This window comes from Carya illinoinensis, chromosome 8 (genome assembly GCF_018687715.1).
Source record: "Carya illinoinensis cultivar Pawnee chromosome 8, C.illinoinensisPawnee_v1, whole genome shotgun sequence".
Taxonomy (NCBI): domain Eukaryota; kingdom Viridiplantae; phylum Streptophyta; class Magnoliopsida; order Fagales; family Juglandaceae; genus Carya; species Carya illinoinensis.
The window spans coordinates 26,885,452-26,909,367 of record NC_056759.1 but is presented as its reverse complement, the minus strand read 5'-3'; the positions used below and the strand labels follow the sequence as shown (position 1 = coordinate 26,909,367).

Below are 23,916 nucleotides of genomic sequence, written 5' to 3'. Positions count from 1 at the left end.
GTGGACTTGCTCTCCTTTAATGGTGCCCTCTCAATTTCTTTTCCACTCCTAAGTGTGATGGCCTTGCATTGTTCCTTTGGATTCATTTCAGTATTGCTAGGAAAAGCTCCTCTTTGTTGGGCATTGATGGTAGTGGCTAGTTGCCCAATTTGCACTTCAAGATTCTTCATAGTGGCTCCCATATTGCTACAACGAGTCTCAATGTTGTCCAATCTTGAATCAGTCTTTTTAAACCTTGCATTGGTCTCCTGAACAAAGGAAACCATGGCATCCTCAAGTGACATCTTCTTCTCGCTTGGTTGGCTATCAAATCCTGGAGGAGGTTGAGGTTGCAACACATTCTTTGTATTTCCATATGACAAATTCTCATGATTTCTAAGCCCTGGATGATAGTAATTTGGTATAGGATTACCACGATAGTTGTAGTTCCAATTGTTGACATATTGAACTTGTTCTTGACTCGCCTCATTGCTTGTAACTATCATACTTGTAGATGGAACATATTCTGTACTTTGTGGTATCCTTTGTGTTGTCAAGGCTGAAATCTGATGAGATAGAGTAGCTACTTGAGCGGAAAGGGCTGCTATAGGCTCCAAGTCATGAATTCCAGCAACCTTCTTAGCCAAAGTCCTCTCAGTTGGCCATTGATAGTTGTTTGAGGCCATTTCTTCCAAAAGTGCAGTAGCACCTTCAGCTGTCTTCGACATCAAAGTTCCACCAGAAGCAGCATCAACTATAGTTCGAGTTTGCCCATTTAACCCATTATAGAACATCTGAACTTGCAACCAATCTGGCAATCCATGTTGCGGGCAACGTCGAACCAAGTCTTTATACCTCTCCCAAGCTTCATAGAGTGACTCAAAATCATTTTGCTTGAACTGGCCAATCTCACTTCTGAGTTGGGCTGTTTTTGCAGGAGGGAAGAATTTAGCAAGAAACCTCTCAGCCATGTCCTGCCAACTAACGATGCTTCCCGGTTGTAGAGATTGTAGCCAACCTCTAGCCTTGTCCCTCAAAGAGAAAGGAAACAATCTCAGTCTAATGGTGTCTTCAGTAACACCATTGATCTTCACAGTGTCGCAAATCTCCAAGAACATTGTCAAATGAATATTGGGATCATCCAGTGGTGATCCGCTGAATTGAGCCTGCTGCACCATGCTAATCAAAGCTAGTTTGAGCTCAAAGTTGTTGGCATTGATTGGCTGGCGCATTATGCTCGAGTAATTTCCATTCACAACTGGTCGTACATAGTCCTTCAAGGTGCGTGGTAGTACCTCACGATCTTCTTCAGCCATGGCTAGTATCTTATTTCTTCTTAGTGATCTAAGAGTTCTTTCAATCTCTGGATCAACATGAATAATATCACGAGATCTAGCACGGCGCATCCAATGTCAAAAACACACCTGTAGAACAAATTAAAACAAAATTCTAAATTAAAACCAAGATTACTTTGTATCGATATTGACAAAAAAAATAAGAATAAACCAATCCCCGGCAACGGCGCCAAAAACTTGACCGGTGCAAAACTGCAAGTGCACAGTATCGTAGTTTTATAGTAAAGTAATAAGAAGAGTATCGTCTTCAGGGATTGGTACCTTACGTTTGCCAAATACCAAAATTATACTAAACTTGATTTTATCTAGAGGAATCACTAAGATTTTTGTAGTTGCAATCTAAACTAGATCAACTCAAAGAAAAATGTGCAAAGGAAATAACACTGACGTTCGAAGATTAAATTAATGGGAAGAAAACTTCTAGGAAATCGATTTCACCTAATTCTTCACTATGCTTTTCTCATCCAGCTAACTTAATTTAATTCTCTTTTATCTATTAGCAAATCTCTAATTCTTCCAAAAGCTTCTTTCGATAGTCAATTGGAAGTGATTCTAGTTTATCAATTCACACAAGAGTATGCAAATTCAATAATCAAGAACGCAATAAGACCAATGATTTAATTACTACATAGGTTCATACAAGTTTTTCGATCTCTATACTTACCTATGCTGAAATATCCAAGATCTACCCTATGATTCCCTCTTTCGATAGCAAATCACAAGATTACTTATCATCTAATCAATGACCAGTTAATTAGAAGCAATAAATTCAGAATAAATCAGATAAACAAAGAGAGAATTGCATTAAATTAGCATAGACAATCAAACATAGTTCAGAAATAGGTTACATCGTTTTCCTAGAATGAAGAAAATTTAGCTCATACTAGAAATGGAATTTAACATAAATGAATTCACCATAATTGTTCTGAGAAGACGGGAAGAAAATAAACACTGAAAAATCCTTCTTGCAGCCTCAACTCGTCGTCAAAAGCTCAAGGGAACGATTCAACGCTTTTCTCTCCTCCGTGCTCGTGTATGATTCCAACGTACGTGCAATAATTGGAATTCCGTCTCTAAAAACAGATGAATTGAATCCCTCTAACTGTGTTTTTCTCTCCCAAGAAGTGTTCTCCAGTCAAAACTCGCGGCTCTAGAGTGAAAAATTGCTTTTATATGGTCTCACGGCGGAAAACCTAAAATCTGTCAAAATACAATGTTCGCTCGAACGGGGTGTCGAGCGTTCGACTCTGCCTGATTTCGCTCGAGCGTCCTATCGAGCGCACATCGAGCGTTCGACTCTGCCTGATTTCGCTCGAGCGGCCAATGTCTCCGCTCGAGCGATCTTTATTTTTCAGCAACCCGCTCGAGCTCCCTGTCGAGCGGCAGTCGAGCGTTTGAATCTGCCTGAATTCGCTCGAGCGGCCAAAAGCCTCCGCTCGAGTGAACTTGTAAAATCTGCAATATGAAATTTTGCAAGTCATTAGTCGCTCAGTCAACTGTGTCTAGTTGGTCAGCTCCTGATTCTCCTTCAGATCCTGTAACAAGATCTACCATTCGGGGGGAATGGTAGTTGGGACTACCACAGTGAGATTTGATTACAAATCTCAGCAAGTTAACGAAAAACTTCCACACAGGCTAATGATGCATGGATGACAGTAAAAGCATAAATGCATAATCAAATTCATAAGTAATTAAAGTATAACTTGGCATACAACATAGCATAATTGACATAACTTAAATTGAAACATGAACTGAACTTGACTTGACATGAACTTGATCTAAAACTTGACTTATCATGAACTTGTTCTGAAACTTGACTTAACATGAAAAATACATACTCCACAGTTGTTGTGGCCCCATGTATTCCACGTGTAAATACATACTCCACAGTTGTTGTGGCCCCATATATTTTACACAAACTTGACTTAACATAAAAAATACATACTCCGCAATTGTTGTGGCCCCATGTATTCTACGTGTAAATACATACTCCACAATTGTTGTGGCCCCATGTATTCTACACAAACTTGACTTAACATGAAAAATACATACTCCACAGTTGTTGTGGTCCCATGTATTCTACGTGTAAATACATACTCCACAGTTGTTGTGGCCCCATGTATTATACAGAAACTTATTCTTTAACTGCTTAAATACATACTCCACAGTTGTTGTGGCCGCATGTATTCTACGTGTCACAATTGCTGTATCTGACGTAGTGTATGTGTCACAATTGCTGTGACCCCATACATAAGTAATCAAGATGAAACGTGACTGGAATACGAAAGGACTGAAGCCCTGACGTAACATAATGTGACTTGAACATAACTTGAAATACATGACCAACTTGAGATAGAAACATTTCGTAACATGACATAACATATAATAGACAACATATTTAATATGACATACTTGCAACAGTGAATATTACATGACTTGACATACATGTAATAGATGGCATACTTTACATGTAATAGATGGCATACTTAGCATGACGTACTTGTAATGTACAGTAATACATAACAGAATATATTATATAACAGATAAAAATTGATGACAGAATAAATTCTGTATAATAGACAATTACGTGATAACTTGGCATGGCATGACATATATGATAACACACATACATACACTGTAGTTCCTTTACTTAGCACACATACACAATAGACTGCTAGTAAGTTAAAAGCTAACTTACCCCAATCTCCGCGTTTCTTATAAAACCTTAAGCGCGATCACGAGGAACTGTAATTAGTGATTCTAAAAGTTATCACTAAATCACTAATAAATTGAAATATGGAAAATACTAAGTTAAAGAGTAAAATTTCTATTTTACTCTCTGCATGTAGGAAAATGACCGTTTTACTCATAACTTAAGGATTTTGCATACTAACTCCAAAAGTCACCAAAATTTACATGCCTCATGTAAATTTTATCCTCAATTCATATATCAATTTAGAAAAATTTAAAACTAATCACAACTATTAAAACTCCATAGGGCCAAAATTCTCATATGCTATTTCTATTGATTTTTGTTTCCAACTTGTTTTGATCAACCTTTTGATCTATGACTTATAAATATGTGATCTTCAAACCAAACCATCACATGGTTTAAAAAGATGTCCTAAAACATATATAAGCTTCTAATTCAAGATCACATGGTTAAAAATTAACCAAAACATAAATTTAGCCAAGAACATCCACACTTTGGCTTATTTGAATATCTCTTTACATAAAATTTCATATCTTTGAAACTAACATCAAATATATTCAAAATAATAATATAACATGTATATAAGATGCTTAGGATCCTCCAATAAAATTATCAAAGCCATTGGAATAGGTTTAGACCACCAAAGAGTTAAACTTTCTCAAAACAGAAACTGTTTTTCCTCTTCCAGTTTCTAAATTTCTAAATCTAAGAAATTCTTTCATCAAAACATCTAATCATGCAAAACTCCTCAACCAATAGTCATATATACATGTTAACAATACTCCATAAAAATTTCGGACCAATATCTATCCATTAGCTTGGTCAAAAACTCCAAACTATAACATATTCTCCAGTTTGTCTCCAAAATGACTTTTCTATAGTTTACATAATATTTGACTGACCAAATGATCTTCAAATGGGACAAATAATATATCCATGTAAACTAAACTCAAAAAGGAACAACTTATATGAATGAGATTTTATGATAAAATACTTACAAAAGCTTCGAAATGGGCGTGCAAAAGAACTCCTAAAAACTGTCTGAGAGAAAGTGTTTGATATTCTTTTAAAGGAACATGTAAATGAAGATAAGTTCGTGGGTGATGGCTAGAGATGCTTATGGACGAGATAAGGAAGATGATAAGGCTGGAGTTGAGTGTTGAGTGTAGTTTTCTCCTACCCAAAATATCTATAAAAGATTATCTCAAAATATTCTATCCAATAATATCTACAAAAATCAGTTTAAGATATTTTCCAAATGTGGAGTAGACTTGGAAGAGTAAGGTGGCTAAAATCTTTCCATGTGTATTTTAAATCTCTATTCTTAAGATATTTTCCAAATGTGTATTTTGCTTAGGTGTCATGATATCACACCTTGATTTCCTTCACAATTCCATCTAATGGTTTCTCTTTGTGCCAAGTATCTAATACTATTCATTATGTGTGGTTAAGATCTTGCCAAGTGTTCAAATAAAATTTCGCTAACCTAATTTAGACATTTCACATTGTGATTTTGAAAACACTGCGCTTAGTTGTTTACCGAGGTTACTATTCACTCCAAAAATAAACGTAATAAACTTAGTACTGAAAAATCCTAAATATTCAATTAAGCCTAGTGGTGTAGACTATAATGTGTTCTGACACTTCTAACTATTTCAAATAATTAAAATCACATTTCTGGCACCATAGTGAGTGATAACACTAACTATGTTGACAGGCTAAAACCTATGCGATTAGTGGATTCGTGAAAGCTTATAGAGTCTTCACGAGGTTCCTAAAGTCAATAGAAATTCCACAATTGAATTTCTAGCGGGCTGTTACAGGGATTACCGTACTACAAGTTTTTCAAGTGGGTAGATGGTAATCAATACATAGAGCAAGAACTACAAGAATTAAAAAATGAACTAGTAAGGAAGAAGGAAGAGATGAAAAGGATACTTGACGATATCAAAAAGAGGGAGATTGGAATCTGAAAGAGAGTGGATGCGATTAAGAAGATGCTATCCAATAGACTCAAGGAGGTTGGGAAGAAGGAGTTGGTGCTTTTAAAGTAAGAAGCTGAAATAAGGCATTCACGCACACTACGTTGGGTGTATTAGGCTTTTGTCATTGTTGTTTCATGTTACTTGCTTTTGTCTAAGTGATTTTTGACAAGATTATTTTATTAAGGGAGTGGCTAGAGATACAAAGGGATCCCACACATAGATGATCAGTGTGCCACGTGTCCATTTTTCCTAGCCTCATACTTTTCCTGTCTCCTCTCTCAGTGCACCCCCTGCCCTCACCCCGACTCTCTCTCCCAACCACAGTAGCGCTGTCGCTCATCGCTAGCCACCACCAGCGGCCGTTCCCTCTCACCGGTGACCTTCGATAGGACCCAACTCCCCACAGTGCATTCCCTCCCTCTCCTCCTCTCAAAATAGAGCCCATTCTCACATGGTTTCTCCCTTTATCTGCTGCCAGCGCTGTCGTTGCAGCCCAACTACGCCACCACACCCAGCCCCTTGTCAACGTAAGCTTCTCCCCTAATCACTGAAGTCCTTCTCTCTCTTCCTTTTCCTTGAGTAGTGCCTCCCTCTCTCGGTAACTTCATTATCGACGCTTCTTGCTGGCGGTGCCACTTGGATCACCAACGTCTTTTGCGCACCATGAGGTGGTCCTCGCGCACCATGAGGTGGTCCTCGACCACCATGGCTGGCACAGAGAGAGGTTATGGGTGGCGGCACAGGGGAGGGGAGAAAGAAAGAAAAAAAGAGAAGAGGAAGGGGGAGACGTAGGGGAGAAAGGAGAAAATGAGAGAAGGGAGAAAAAGAGAGAGAGGGAAAAAAAGCAAGAGAGGGAAAAAAAGACATGAGGCACATTAGTAATGTGCCACATTAGTGTGTGAGATCCCTGTGTGTGATCCCTTTGTGCCTATAGTGTTTTTCTTTTATTAAAGTATGTAGTTTAAGTTACTCTGAACTGGGAAGTTATGTTTGAGTAGTGTTTGTATTTTTATTTCATGTGTTCTAATAGTGGATGTACTCTGAACTGGGAAGTTGTATATGAGTAGTCTTTGTACTTTTATTTCATGTGTTTTGATGGTGGATGTACTCTAAACTGGAAGTTGTATATTTTATGTCTTTGTAAAGGTATTTCATGTGTTTCGAGTAGTCTTTGTGTTCTGATGGTGGATGTACACTAACTTGAAGGGCTAAGTCCGTATTACCTTTATCTATATTCATTGCACATATGATCATAGGCAAATGGATTACAGGATCAGAAGGTGGACCCAGGCAAGAGGTCATGAATTATGCTCCCATGATAGTTGAACATATAAACCAATTGCAAATTGGGCACTCATGAATTAGGCTCCCATGTCTTTCTTTCTTGCAACACATTTAAATCATTCCTTTATCTTCCGTGTACATAACAATCATTCATCTCCCATCCGTTTGCCCTAAACAATCATGCCTTCAACAATTGACCTCTCCCATGAACCTACTATAACAACTGAACCCCAATACGTGTCCATTCACAATAGCACATAAATTACCCTGCTATAACCCATTCATAGATATGCAGCCGAAACAATTTCAACCTAGAAAGGGCACCCATTCAAACATTCGATACACACATAACCATCCATAAATATCATTAAAACCTAGAACCAATTTCAATTGGTGGAAATATTCAATAGACATGCAATACATTCAAAGAACTCATAATCTGTCCAATTACATTCAATATACAACAATCCAGTAATTTGTCCAGGAATTATAGCCAATAGAACAAAAATTTCTAGTGTTTAAAAATTTCAAAATATCATTGTTGGATCTGGTTGTGTCCATCCACATACTCCAGTTGTGATCCATCCAACCCAAATTGCATCTATCATGAATATGGTGCAAATATTAAATGAAATAACAGAATCCTATAAAAATATGCAAATAGCACAAATATTATAGTTTCTTGACTCCCAACTGCTATTTCTCGAAACTGGGTTCCACTAATGTCAATAGCTGATCTGTTTGTGACAATCTGGTGAGAATAAAAAATTAACATTAATAATAAAGATTTGTCAATCCTTTCAGTGTACAAAATAAGTAACATATAAAATCAGCATTTCTCTTGAAATAAAATTAGCATGTAATATACCTGCACATGTCCAACATTGGAGATGGGGGTATCTGATCGACCAAGTAACAAGTAACAATTATTAGGGTTATGCACCTTTTTACGATTTCCCTTTATAGGTACTTTCTGCTTCTTCGCTTTAAGCTTTAGCACTCGCTTATCCATCATGGATAATTTTCTCAAAGATGGGGTCTGCCTTTCCCTCTCACAACAACGTGATTGAGTACCGTCTTTGAATGCAAACCAACATTGGTACCCGCTCCAGTCATAGATGGGGGTTGTTGGTTGTCACGATACAAGTTAGTCATTGCATGTAACTTTTGAAATGTATTTGCAGTGTGCTCATTGGAACCCGCTACAAGAGTTATCATCTTATAACATGTATTAAGTGGACCTGAATATCTATTTGCATCTGGCCTGCAATCCCTTACGTCATAGATGCTACGGATTAAAGTGTATCTCCTTCTAATATCCTTCATCTATTGATCTAAAATGTACTTATCTGGCAATAATTTTATTTGGTTAGATTTGAATATGGCCAGAATATACCTACACAGTATCCCCCTCATCTAAAATAACCCACATGAGCACTTTGCATCACAGTTTTCCTCACTAAACTCCACTAAATGTGTTACTTGTTTAGTGAACTCTTCAACATGAACTTCATCCACTACAAGATAGGTTTTTATGGATCCATCCATTTTAAGAAGAGCTGGATCCATATTGAGTACACCCATGACCTGCTACTGAACTTTCCTAAATTTAGTGTTCGTTTACAATTCTTGAAATTTCTTTTCAATGGGAGATCTAGATATGGACATAATTGTGTCATTAAATAAGCGGAAGTCTGCACTATTTTCATTCTCAATTTTCTTTCTCAACGTGTTGTCAAATTGGTTGACAAACTCATTCAAGTTTGTTTTTACATGAAAATAACCGTCAAACAAAGAATTCTTACTCTCGCTGCTTTGGGTTGTACTCATTCTAGCCCAAAAGTGCTCTTTTAGAAATACTGGTACCCAATGCCCATGCTCTGCATATAAACTTTTCAACCACGCATTTTCATGTAAGTCATATGTGTTAATAAACCTGTCCCAACATTTCTCAAACTCCTCAATAGTTTGCGTGTCGTACACACATTTCATCAGTTGAGCTTTTTGTCCACTTTTGTGGATAGCATATGATCCAAGTTTCTCAGAGACTTTCTTCTGTATATGCCACAAGTAGAATCTATGTTGAATTTCTAGAATGACAATATCAATTATATTTTTTATTACTCTGTCTTGATCTGTAATAATAGCCTTTGGAGCTATACCATCTATACACTGCAACCAGGTTTAGAATAACCATGTAAAGGTATCTATATTCTCACTAAAAATCAACCCAGTTCCCAAAAGAATTGATTTCCCGTGGTGGTTTACACCAACAAATGGTGCAAATGGCATCCCATACCTATTCGTCAGGTATGTGGTGTCGAATGTGACCCACATCACCAAAATATTGGTAGGCTTCCGACTGAGTGGATCTACCAAGAAAACATTCTTTAATCTCCCGTCATCGTCTAAATCCATAAATGTAAAAAAACCCATTATTCTTGTATTGCATCCTCAAAAAATAATCTCGAAGTACTCTAGCACCACTTGCACCAAGTCGTAGATGTCCTGCTTTATTGATGTAATTGCGATAATCATTTTCCAAAAATGGGAGGTTCTCAAAGCCATATGCACCAATGACAAGAGATCTGTAACTCTTATCTAGTCAAATGCCAGCTAAGTCGTTTGTGTCGGTGACTCTTTTAACAGTCTCACTCACTTCTCTGTTATATCGAAAGAAGCGGGATTTCTATGGGCTGAGGCCTTAATTATTTATATTATGGACTGTTGTCAACCACATCTTTCCATTAACTCTTAAGGCATTAATTATTGCCTTACAGTCCGTCTTTCTCGACGGATGTGGGTTGGCAACATTGGAACCCCTATTTTGGGCCTTCCCTTCTCATGCAAACCAAGGGTGACATATCTGATACTTTGATTCTCTGACCTCTCACTCCTTTGTGTCATCACTCCAAACCTGCATTTTTTAGTATAATGCTTATAATAGCTCAGCAAATCTTCAAATGAATTGAATTCCATCCCCAACTTTGGTTCCTCAATGATATCATCACCAACCGACTATGGCACTACCTGTGGTGTACTTGTAGTGCCATTGTCACTTTTCCGTTCATCTAGTCTATCCAACATAATTTCTTCATCAACTCTAGTGGAAGTACATGGCGCTTCAGTTTTCAGAGAATTGGGTCTATCTTTTTTACCAACTCTTGCGCTCGTTGTAGAGCTTGTGGCGATAAATGGCCTCAGTGGTTCCATCCCATATTGAAATGGGTAACCAACGTTTTGCTTAAAACAAAAAAAATGAAAACATTTACCCAAGCTTAAAAAATAATTAACTTATAACTAAAAGACAATAACAAAGTTGAAAAGCTACCTGAATGTTACTTGGATTTTGGTTGCCATCTGGATATGGCAGGAAAGCTGGTGACCATGCAGGCACTGGTCCAAAGTAACAATGCATGTAATTTGGAAAGTTTACAAGACCAGTTTGAGGGATGTCCTAACATAAAAATAATAATGATAATTAGGATGCTAAACATTTAGTTGCAATAAGTTTTTTAATTCTAAAATAACATAATAAGGTTGGGGGATTTGAGTTAGATGGTGTTAGTGGAGATGAGTGTTCTTCCCCTTTTCCCATGCCCTATACAAATTGTTCAATATCCAAGGTCAGTCTTTCATATGTTTTCATGAAAATTAATTCTATCGACCAAGAAAGAGAGTGAAGACTAATCTTGTACATACTTCTTTCAAGAAAAAAGAAAAAACAAAACTAAATGAGATTTTTTAATATACTTTTAGAGAGTATAGAATACAAGGTGCACCTCTAGTAGCAAACAAAAGAAAAGGAAAACAAACACATCAATAAAAATCCAGCTTATCAAAGAGAGGCCGACTTTTTCTTATTAAATTGAAAATATAGCTAATTCAATAATGAGGTGATAAAATCCAGTTGGTAACATAAAGAAAGGCGATCTTTAACTGAATGTTCACAAAAATATTTGTACCAGCCACCAAATAAATAGAAAAGCAATGTTTGAAATGACCATAGTAATCATGAAGGATCCCACCACAACCATAAACTCCAGTTACCCTTTGAGGCTCCATCAATATTGAGTTTTATTCCACTAGTAGGATCACTTGACTAACGAACCAATATGAGATTTCTGTTCTAGTCTTCAATAAAGGGATTCTCAAACTATTTAACATAGAGATAGCACCATGTTTGAATATGCCCTTTAATGGAACTCCTATTCAGATCAAGTTCTTGCAACCATTTCAAAACTTTTTAAAAAATAATACATGAGGCATGTTTTATCACACCTTCATACTGCTAAATTTTTAGCTAACCACTAAGTTCCTAGAGTATATCAATGCAACTTAATAATTGAGATATTAAATGAAACTAAAAAGGCTGAGATGCCAAAAATCTGGGAAATATGATACCATACAAATACATCAAGGGAACAATCATTATAAACATGTAAATTAGACTCAATAGCTTCACATGTAAATTACATGAACACCAAGGCAGCAGCGATGACTAAACCAATTAGAAACATGCCATCCTCTGTTCATCCAACTAGAAACATATATTTAACAACAACTAAACCACAATAATTAAACCACATTATTTAACTAGAAAATTAAAATTTTTAGCCAAGAAATTTCTACATATCTAAGAACTATATGCAATGCAAAAATCTTATATTTAACAATAACTAAATCACAACATGCTTGATTGTTTATAGGTGACCAAAACATTTAAGCAAATTTAAAAATTGTAGATTGAAGCACAAAGCATATGCATTTTCAATGGATTAAACTCAACCAATGATGGTACATATTGGTGGCGATAGTATCCATGATGATGACCCAAGAAGCCGACCCGAAATATTGGTCCACGAAGCTGACCCCCAAGCCCACGAAGCTGACCTAAACCAACGTCCAACCCAAGGCCTTTACCCACACCAACACAAAGGCTCGGCCTTGTGTTGACCCACCCAAAGCAGATGCCCCTCCCAATCTTCTACACCCACACAAGGAAGAAGCAAATATTGCAAGAATCGATGAGCTTCAGTGAATCACTGTCTCGCACCCTCAGAAGTGGGAAATTGAAAGTGAAATGGGTTTCAACCATTCTATTTTTGTTTTCATTTTTTTTAAATAGCAGCTGATGTGGCATGACGCCACGTCAGCTGACTGCACGGCATCTATATGGGACCATTGTGTATAGAAGAACTGTGAAATAAATATATTCACATAGAATAATAATATAGTATTAAGCTAGTGCAATTTTTTTTTAAAATAAAGCCTATTAATAAAAATAATTTTTTGATATAGATCTCAAATTTATTCAATTTTTTTAAATGAGGTATCCAAAGTTTGCACATCCTAAAATTGTACTGTCACAATTTGGTACATGCACAAGTCATTGGGACTTGGTGGACTTAATCCTGTTGGTGTTATTGGCTTATCGCCATTTCTTTTATTTTCAAATTAAGCTCGAGTTGGACCATGGCCCATTTACGGTTGTTAGATTTGTTGAATTGTCTTTATTCTACAATCTTGTTAAGATGGTCTTTAACTTATTAGTGAGTGAGAAGTAACAGTGTATGTAGTGGAAGGAGGGATGTGTATATGCATGTTGAAACTTAATGAAAATCCGATTTTCTTTTTCTCTCATCATCTTCTTCCTCTCTTTTTGAAGGCACTCCCCTCAAAGTGAGCTATTTCAGTACATTTTTCTTCAAGTAATTTGATGAGTCTTATATGTACATATCATTTTCCATTTGCATAGTAACATAGATTAATGTAGTATATTATATTTAAGAAAATTTTTATTTATAAACCGGTGTGTAAAACACACCCTTCATGCCGTTGATATGGAAAAACTTGATTTGTTAAAAAAGTTCAAAATTCAAATCTCTTCTAAATTAAATCATGTTATATCAATAGTATAAAGTGTATATTCTCCATACCGGTTTATAAGTAAAAATATTCTTATTTTATTTTTTTATTTTACAATCGGATGGATCATATTAAACTAATTTAATGTGTAAACTTATATTGTAAGATTTTTATAATAGATCAACCATTTCTCATTGAATTTATGCTTCTAACATTTTTTTAATCATTTGATGTTAAATTAAAAATAATAATATAATTACGAATAAAATTTCTCTTTTTAAAAATTCTATAAAGATATTATATATATATATATATTTATAGAAAAATGATAAACATACAATACTTTTCACAACATATTTCACAATCATGTTTTAAATGAAGGGTATTATTGTAAAATACCATATAAAAAGTAACATCACTTCACAAAAATACCCTCATTTTACATCATGTATTGTGAAAAGTGTTGTAAAGAGTGTTGTATGTGTATTATTACTCTTATATATATACTAGGTCAGGAGCACGTACAAAGCACGTTTGCCTAATTGGGTTAAACAGGCTTTTTACAAAAATAATATGATTTAAAAAAAAAACTTGATTAATGAATAATTTAATGCATAGAGACAAAAATAAATAAATTTTAGCAAATATTTTTGGATAATGATGGGTTGATAAGTATAATAATTATGTATTTAGATACATTAGAAAACAAAAAGATTAATTCAAAATTAAACTCAAGATACATTAGAATAATATAGACAAATAAAAATAGCATCACTGCCACCACAACAAATACTATCACCACATTCAAAGAACGCATAAGATTTGAGATTTTTTTAAAAAGACGATAGATCCAAATCATGTGTTTTGATATAATTTTTTTTTTTTAATTTCGATATATTTGAACTGATCTTGTTCAGATCTGAGTGTTTTTCTTTGTGGAACTTTTTTTTTTTTTTTTTTTTCGTTTTGTACTTGTTATTCTTTATTGCCATCTTTTTTTTTTTACAAATCTAAACATTTATAACCAGATTAAGATATGAGTATTTTAGAAAAATGTATGAGAGTGTGGGTTTGAGGGAGGGTAGGTAGAGAGGTAGATATCGGAGAGTGGGAGAGAGGTTTGAGAAGAGAGGAGAGAGAATCAAGAATGAGAGAAAGAGGTAAAAAAAAGATAATTATATCCATAAAACAAGAAAATAATGGACTTAACGGAAAAATTAAAAAAATTGTTTTAATAGTTAGATAACTACTTATTATAATAGAATATATTATATATCTTCTTATATATAAAATCCTTAATGTCCAATGCAAAAAGTAACAATGCTTTTTGGTCTCACAATATGCTTCCCAATTTTACCCCTATACATTTCTAATTCACCATTTGGTCTCTCTATGTTCCACCGCCTTGCTGACTTTTTGGAAGACGAATCCACTGCCTTAGTGACTTTCTCTAAACCACATTTGTGCTTTCTAAACTTCTCCCTTTGCTCTCTCAATCCATGGCATCTTCCTTTGCTGCTAAGCTTACAGTAAGTGCTTCTCCTTGCCATTAAAATTCATAGACTAAGGATAAATTTATACACATTAAAATTGAACAATAAAATCTTCGCAAACTTTCATGGGATACATCCATAAAATAAAAACGAAAAAGCCAAACACAGAGAAACAGAGAGAGAGAGAGACAAAGGGAGGGAGAGAGAGAGAGAGAGAGAGAGAGAGAGAGAGAGAGAGAGAGAGAGAGAGAGAGAGAAATGGAAGGGTAGAGTTATGGTGAGTTAGTGGTCGTCGACAATAAAGGAGATGGTCCATGCACAGCCAAGAAACACCCTATTCTACACTGTAGCACAAACATTACATGTCAAACGGGTGGTCTTAGATTCCTTTGTAGAACAGTCTAATCTACAAGGTAAAACACTAATCTACACCATAGAAAAACCCTTCACTATGAAATAGAGGCATAGGAAGGAGTGCAACTCACCGTAGCACAACCATTAGACGGCAAACGGGAGGAATGATCAAAGAGGAAGCCATCAGTGGGGCTGTACACTTCAAACGTCTGAAGGGAGGGAAGAAAAGAAAAGAGGGGGTCTGAGGGTTGTTGCAGCGTGATGAGATAAGAGAGGGGAGGGAAGAGAAGGGTCTGAGGGGTGCTGCGGCGTGATGAGGGAAGAGAGGGGAGAGAAGAAAAAAAAAAGGAAAAAAAAGTATGGTTTTAACCTGATGGGCATCAAGATGGACCTAATCATAAAGATCTGTTGCAAGTTCTATATAGACCAATTACAAGATCAAGAGCTAAGAAAATTAAGGAAGTAATGTAAGGATTGGTGCAATCCATTTGTGATGAAACTAGCAAGAGCCCAACACTCAAGATGAGCTTCAGAGAATGAGATCTAGCTTTGATCCACGTGATACAAGCTATGGAAGACATGACTTATGATTACTTATTTGGACTTAATATTATGTTTATTATTTTGAAGCTTTGGATTTGTTGAATAATTGGGCTTGAGTATGTTTGGCCCACATGTCTTATTTTTGTTGAACTAACATTTTGGGAAGGCCTTATATTTCGCCCAAGGGTATTTTGGAGAATACATTTTCAACCTAGGGTTTTGTTTAGGAGAAGGGTACTGTAGAGCGACACTATTCACCAAGGGTAATTTTGAGAAAGATGGACTTAATTTTCAACTAGAGTTTTGTGAAAGTTTGGTTTAAATACTTATTGTTACCTCATTTTAAACACTTGATGAAATTTGGTGATTATTTCAATGTGAGTTGAGTTTTATCTCCTCTTGTTTTTTATTGAACTTTTAAACTTATCAAAGGTAAATCATAACTTTTGTGGCGTTCCACCTTTGTAATTTGGGTTCTTGAGACAGGTTCTTCAACGAATTTAGATTTTAATATAATCTAAGTTCTTGAAACGAGTTTCTCAACGGGTCTAAATTTTTCAATCCATTGACTTGATTTTTGACTTTCTTGGGTGAGTTTCAAATTGATTGTGGGTTTAAGAGATTCCAATTCCCACGTGTTCATATCATAACCCTATGGTTGAAGCGATACCGTTTAACTAGGGGCCTGGGCTTTGTTTCTTTTGGCTGGGCTTCCATATGGGTTGGGCCTCAATTCTTAACCTCTAGGCTTTAGATTTGAAAAATAAACCATTTTAAAAAGTATTTCATCTAAATATTTTATCACAGATAGTCTATAGTAATTTTTTCCTTCTAAATTCATACTAATTGTTGATAAAAGTTTTATAAAGACAAATTAACTTCTGAGATGTTAGATTATAGTTTACATTATAAATTTCATAAATAAAAAAATTATAATGTGACATCCCGTTTTTACGAGTATTTTCACTGAAAGAGTATTTTAATTTAATTAATATAGTAGTTCTTTTATTTTAAATTATTGTGTTTTAATTGGATTTATTTTAGTTTGATGTGGTGTTTAATTTATTTTAGTCGTTTTATAGTTTTTAAAATTGTTTTCGTCGGATCAGTTTTTGGACTCCGGAGGTGAGGATTAGACCTTATTTCTTTTCTCTATCTTTTCTTTTCTCTTTTTCTTTTTCCCTTTTTACTTTTTTTCTTTCTCTTTTCTTTCTTTTCTTCTTCTTCTTTTTCCTTTCTCCCCGCGTGCTGCACGTCTTCCCTCTCTCTCCTCTAACGCCACCCAGCTCGTGCAGCCTAGACCACTGCCGTCCGGCCGCCGTTGTGACGCCCCCAAATCCTCACGCACGGACACGGGGAAATCGAGATGTCCGGATGATGACATCACGGGTCACCACCCTAACGACGTGTGCCAAGTGTGTGCAAAGGCAACAAAGTGCACGAGAAAAACGCAGCGAAAAGCAAGTCAATAACTAAGTACCAGAATTTTACTTGTTTAATACAAAGCTATTCCAAAACGTACATAAATAAAATATTACAAAACACGCATATAATATAATATCAAATACAAAGCATAACATCAGCAACCCGGCGGAGCCGCATCCTCGGGCTCAGCCTCCTCCTCCTCATCCTCGAACTCTGCACCAAAAGCTACGGAACCAAAAATGGTACCGCAGGTAAGCAAAACCCAAACACCACCAGATAAAAACACATAGAACTCAAACAACATGGATGCAAGAAAAGCCAATGCACATGTCCCGCAAAACCACATCTTTACCACGCACGCCATTATAACCTTAAAAAACATAACCTTAAAAATCACGCCTCGCCATTATCCCAGATAATGGCCCAAACCACCATTTTTCCAGAAAATGGATCAAAAGCCTCGAAAACCAACATCGCCATTTTCCCAGAAAATGGGCCACATCTGAACACCATAAAAACAAACCGGTTATGCATGCACCATGATCTCCCCCAGGGATCATCCGCACACCCTGGCTCTGTGCCACACCGCTGTTAACGACTACGCATGTGACACCTAAACGAGCGATGCCCAGACTCGCGCCCCGCACGTACCTGGCCAGGCCATCCTCTAGCCCTCGCCAGCGAAGGGCCACGGAGTCGGTGAGTAGAGCGATGCCCAGACTCGCGCCCCGCGCGTACCTGGCCGGGCCATCCTCTAGCCCCGCTCCCGTCGTCGCCCAGCGACAACTCAGGGGACGTCACTCAGTATTATCCACTCCCAAGTGACCAGAGGAGCTCCACCGAGATAATAACCCATCCCGGCTTGGGCTCATGAGACACACGCACCCGAAAATCCAATCACGCCAGCAAAACAGGATTTCTCAAATAAAATAAAATACACGTGCATGCACCATGCAAATGCAATTATCAATGCGCAAAAATAAACAACCAACCATAAAACAATAAATCAAGCAACTCCGTCCTCCTTCCATCCGACCCCCGAACTCCTCAGACTCAGTCCAGAATCAACCAACCAGCAGATAAAATAAATTGAATGAGTAATAAATATTTAAATCTGAAAATAGGGTTTGGAAAATACTTATAGCGCTATATGGAAATTTTAGAAAACACCCGGCGTTGCAAACGACGATGAAAAAGCAACGTTATAGTGAAAAATTCACTGTGGCCGTGGGTTGTGAAATACCCACTTTTGAACGGGGACAAACCAGGGCTTGGGATCGATAGGGAATGGTTTAGGGATGATTTTGAAGCTATTGGAAGTGGTGGTTGGTCGTGGGTGGCGGCGAAAACGCCGGAAAGAGGCCGGATTTCCCAAAAAGGAAAGCTAGCTCGTGGGAGCTGTTCCGGTGGTCGTTGGAGGCCGGAAATAGGTGGGTTAGGACGGCAAGGGACCGGTGATGAAGTGGTGAAGAAATGGTGGCCGGAGGTGGAGCGACGGCAGTGGATCGGAGCAAAAACCGTGTAGCCTTTGAAGGGTTTTTCCGGCCAAACGGCTGGCCGGATGGGGGTGGGTTTTGGTGGGGAGGTGCGCCGGAGGGAGGGGAGTCGAACGGTGGTGGCAGTGACCCGCACGGTGGCCGGACGGCGGTGGGTCGAGGCTGAAAGGGGCTCCGGCGTGAGAGAGAGAGAGAGGAGAGAGAGAGAGAGAGACGGGGGGGGGTCGACGCGGGGAGGATAGGAAAAAAAAGAAAAGAAAGAAAAAAGAGAAAAAGAAAGGAAAAAGAAAGAAGAAAAAAAAGAGAAAAAGGAAAAAAGAAAAGAGGTGTAGGGAAAGAAGATGAGGTCTAATCCTCATTCCTGGAAAACAACACTAAACCGCCGCAAAGATATTAAAAACTGTAAACAACTAAAAGAAATAAAACACAACATCAATTAAATTAAAAACTAATTTTAAAACGCAATAATTTAAAATAAATAAGCTAATATATTAATTAAAATAAAAACAACCATTTCAGCGAAAATACAAGCGAAAGCGGGTTATCACAGCCGTGACCTGCACCGCCCCCATCGGTCGACTCCCCTCCGGCCAGCGCACCTCACTACCAAAAATCAGCCCCTCCCGTGCTGCCGTTTGCCGCCGAGAGCCCCACCATTCTGCACGGTTTTTGGCCATTTTCGGCGCCGTCGCTCCACCTCTGGCCACCATCTTTTCACCACTTCATCCCCTACCTCTTGCCGTCCTAACCCACCCCTTTCCTGCCCCAATCCGTTGCCGGAGTAGCTCCCACGAGCTCAACTCCGATTTGCCCTTTTTTCGCTTCCACCGCCACCCACGGCCAAAACTCACTTCCATTATCTTCATAAACATCTCTAAGCCATTTCCTATTAATTTCAAGTCTTGGTTTGTCCTCGTTCAAAAGTGGGTATTTTACAACCCACGGCCACTATGTAAAATACACTGTTACGTAGCTTTTTCCTCCGCCGTTTGCAACGTCGTGATCCTTCGAAAAATACCTTATAGAGCTGTAAGTATTTTCCGAACTCTATTTTAGATTTAAATATATTATTACTCTTACAATAAATTCATTTGACTGGTTGGTTAATTCCGGACTGAGTCCGAGGAGTCGGGGGTCGGATGGATTGAGGACGGAGTTGTTTGGTTTTGATGATATTGTTATTTGTTAGATGAATTGTGTCTTGAGGTGTGCATTGCATGTATGTACATGTGTTGGAACTTGAAAACTGGGCTTTCAAGCAAGAAATGTTTTTGGTATATGTGAACGATTGAATTGTCTGGTTTGAGTCAGAGGCACGTGTAGGGACGGTGGTAAGCAGGGACGGTGGTAGAATCCCGCCTGTGGTTCCAACCTACGGTGCACGCGGCGTAGGGATGGTGGTAAGCAGGGACGGTAGTAGAATCTCGCCTGTGATTCTCGCCTACGGTGCACGCGTAGGGACGGTGGTGAGTAGGGACGGTGGTAAGCAGGGACGGTGGTAGAATCCCGCCTGTGATTCCCGCCTACGGTGCACGCTTAGGGACGGTGGTGAGCAGGGATGGTGGTAGAGTCCCGCCTGTGATTCTCGCCTATGGTGCACGCGTAGGGACGGTGGTGAGTAGGGACGGTGGTAAGCAGGGACGGTGGTAGAATCCCGCCTGTGATTCCCGCCTACGGTGCACGCTTAGGGACGGTGGTGAGCAGGGATGGTGGTAGAGTCCCGCCTGCGATTCCCGCCTACAGTACTTTGATGGTCAGATTTTTGGGCCATTACCGGGGATAATGGCGAGATTATGTTTAAAGGGAATGTTTTGGGCTAAAATAGGATTTTTGGCGTGCGTGGAAAAAAAATGTGGATTTATGGGATATGTGCATTTGGCATTCTTTCATGCATATTGTTTGAGTTTAATATGTTTTTATCTTGTGGCGTTTGGATCTTTACTTACCTGTGGCACCATTTTGGTACCGTAGATTTTGATGCAGAGGTCGAGGAGGAGGAGGAGGAGGCTGAGCCCGAGGAGGCGACTTCGCCAGAGTATTGATTTGGAGTGTCATGCCTTATAGTTTGGTGTTGAAACAATATTTGTGGCTTGTAATATTTTATTATGTATGTTTTAATCGGGTTTGTATTAAACAAAAATTCTAGTACTTAATTATAAGACTTTATTTATTCGCTGCGTGTTTTTGTTGTACACTTATTGCATGTACACACACTTGGCACTTGTCGATAGGGTGGTGACCCGTGTTGTCATCATCCCGACGTCTCGATCTCCACGTGTCCGTACATGGGATTTGGGGGCGGAACATATAACATCTTCATTTTTGAGATATATATTATGTTATTATTAATATTTTACTTTCAAAAGTGTATTAAGTCTAAATGAAAAAATGTCTAATATTAAATGTCGCATTAATTTATATATCTTTTTTCAAGAAATAAATTCATTAATTTTTAACATTAATATTATATAATTGGAATGAGGTTAATTCATTTGTAGTTTTTTAATTACATTGTAGAGTTCAGACGGTTAGCTATTTTTACCTTCTTACAATCTCCATTTTGTCACGAAGAAAAATCAGGTTTGATATATTCATTCCATCTTGAATGTTTACTAAATTTGATTGGTTTCTAGATATGGTACCAGCATTTAAATATTTTTCATATAATTTTTTTTATACCTATGACTTGGATATATTCATGCTATTTGTTCATTCACCTAATGTCAATTACTTGTTACGCAACAAATTAAAATTATTGTTTTTGGAATATTTTGTATTACTTTATTATAATAATGTTTTTCAATTATGCAAAATATATTATGGCTTAACAAAATTTATTCAAATTAGGTCAGAACATAGGAAGACAAACATATCTATATCTATACAAAATATGTAAAGAAGCATTCAGTATAAAATGCTTATTGTTTCAGCCTATTTCTGAAAATTTAGAAAATACCCATTCTCATTATATATATCTATTCTATTATAAATGCTGTTATTAAGTGATGAATGGTAAATTTCTCTCATCGAATTTTCATCTCCTTTTTTCTGTCCCTGATCTTTGCTTATCATATATACATTCTCCATGATATCACTAGCATTCAATAAAAATAAATTACATAAATGCGTTTGCTCTACTGATGTGTTGAAATTCTTATATTGCTTTGATCTAAGTCTTCTTTATAAATACGTTTCTCTTCCTATGTTTTCCTTCTTTATGCTTTATGTTATAGTAATTCTATATTTTTATCAATGTTTGTAACATTTTCTATTTGCTTTTAGATACAAATTTTCCCTTTGCTTGCTCTTCATCAATTCCTTTGAATTTGGTTCTTTGTGATTTTATCCAACTATTGAAGGATTTATTTTCTTCAATAACGCAATGAAAGGTGGTAAGGAGCATTAATATATGAATAAAAATACATCTAAATATAACCAATGATTTTCGTTCTTATATCCGATTTGAATTTTCTGTTCAAAATAAATTCGAACAGATGATTTTCTTTTTGTGCAGATAATTGTGTGTTGTTTTGTAAGGCTAACATGCAGGAGAATCTGTGGCTTGAACATCTTCTTGCAATATATGAACAAACCTCAGGTCAGCAATGGTGTTTAGTAGAAATGTCTCAACTAGTAGACAAGATGAGCTTCTTTCCTTGTGAGTAGAACAGCACCAACAATATGATAAATACTTGGGGTTGCCACCTGTTATTGGGTGTGCAAAGAAGTTGGTATTCTTAGAGAACAAGCATAGAGTATGACAGAAGCTGAAGTGCTAGAAAGAAAAGTTTTTGTCTCAAGTGGGGAGGAAATCTTGACCAAGGCTGTGGCTTTGTCAATCCCCACTTATACCATGAGTTATTTTCAGCTTCCAGATGGTTTCTATAAGGATTTAGAGAGGATGATGGCCAGATTTTGGTGGGGACAGAAAAATGAGGAGAATATGATCCATTGGGTCAACTGGAAAAAGATGTGTGAGTCTAAGGTTCTGCTTGGCCACTGAGATTTCTTAGATGAGAATTTTGAATCTTAAGATTAAATATTAAAATATTATATTTTAATATTATTATTATTTTGGAATTTGAAAAAGTTAAGAAAAAATTAAATTTTTTATTATATTTTGTATAGGAATTTGGGAAAGTTATAATGATGAGATGAGAATTTTGTATTTGAGATGAGAAATCTTGATGGCCAAATAGTACCTAAGGCAAATGGAGGAATGGGCTTCCGAGATCTCAAGCTCTTTAATATGGCTTTTCTAGCCAAACAAGGTTGGATAATTATGAATGAGCAGGGTACCCTTCTTCCCACAATATATAAAGCCAAATATTTCCCATGTACTGATTTGCTAAATGCCAAGTTGGGTTACTCACCCTCCTATGCTTGGAGAGGTATATGGGGTTCCAAGAAACATATGATGTTGGGCTGTAGATGGAGAGTTGGAACTGGTAGTGAGATAAATGTGTGGATTGATTATTGGGCTCCTAATCATAGAATGTTACAGAACTGTATCCATGGTGTTGATGTGGATGTTAATCAGAAGGTGAAGTCACTAAGTGATCAAAGCACTAGGTGATGGGATGTACGGATAGTTACCCAGCTGCTACTACTTGCTTTTGCACCTATAGAAGTATTCAGAATTCTACTTGGCATTGGTCTCTACCCTGATAGATTGATTTGGGAGCTAGAGAACAGTGAAGTCTATACAGTCAAGAGTACTTATAAGTTCTTCAGAACTGTGAAACAAGATGCAACACATTCTAAGTCTTCAACTACAGTAGCTAAAAAGAATCTATGGAGAGGAATATGGAGGCTCAACATACCTAGCAAGGTCAAGGTTTTTAGCAAGCGTGGTTGCAATAATGGCTTACCTACAAAGACCAATTTGAAGTTAAGACATGTGATTACAGATGACTTATGTAGTTTCTACCTTAATATAGCAGAAGATTTGATTCATGCTCTCTGCAAGTGTCCCAGGCTGCAACATTGTTGGGAAAGTCATGAGTTATGGTTGATGTTGGAAGCAAATTTCAATAGTTTTGAGGAGTTGGTCTGTTCTGTTCAGGCTAAATGTAGTTCTGCAGTTATGAAAAAAATCCTGTTTATGGCATGGGGCTTCTAGTATAGCAGAAACCAAAAACTCTTTGAGGATAAGGTAGTGCAGCCTGCTTAGCTGCTCATAATGCCCTTACCTTGGGCTCCGATTTCCAAAACAGGAAGGGAGTTAACAACAAGCTATCTGGTACTTGGGCACCCCCACCTGCTGGTTCACTAATGCTCAATCTAGATGGTGCTCTATTCCAAGATCAGTAAAGAGCTGGCACGAGTGCTATTCTTGGGGATGACAGAGATGAGGTCTTCTTTGCTTTTAGCATGAACAAAAGGTGTATCACAAATCCTCTAGAGATCGAGATGCTGGCT

At 37.3% G+C, this 23,916-nt stretch overlaps 1 non-coding gene across 1 annotated transcript; it reads left to right on the top strand.

Moving 5' to 3' along the window:
- Positions 1-795: 795 nt before the first annotated feature.
- Positions 796-902, top strand: LOC122274792. Its single transcript, XR_006228336.1, has one exon. It is a non-coding gene; the product is annotated as a small nucleolar RNA R71 (small nucleolar RNA).
- The last annotated feature ends 23,014 nt before the right edge of the window (positions 903-23,916 follow it).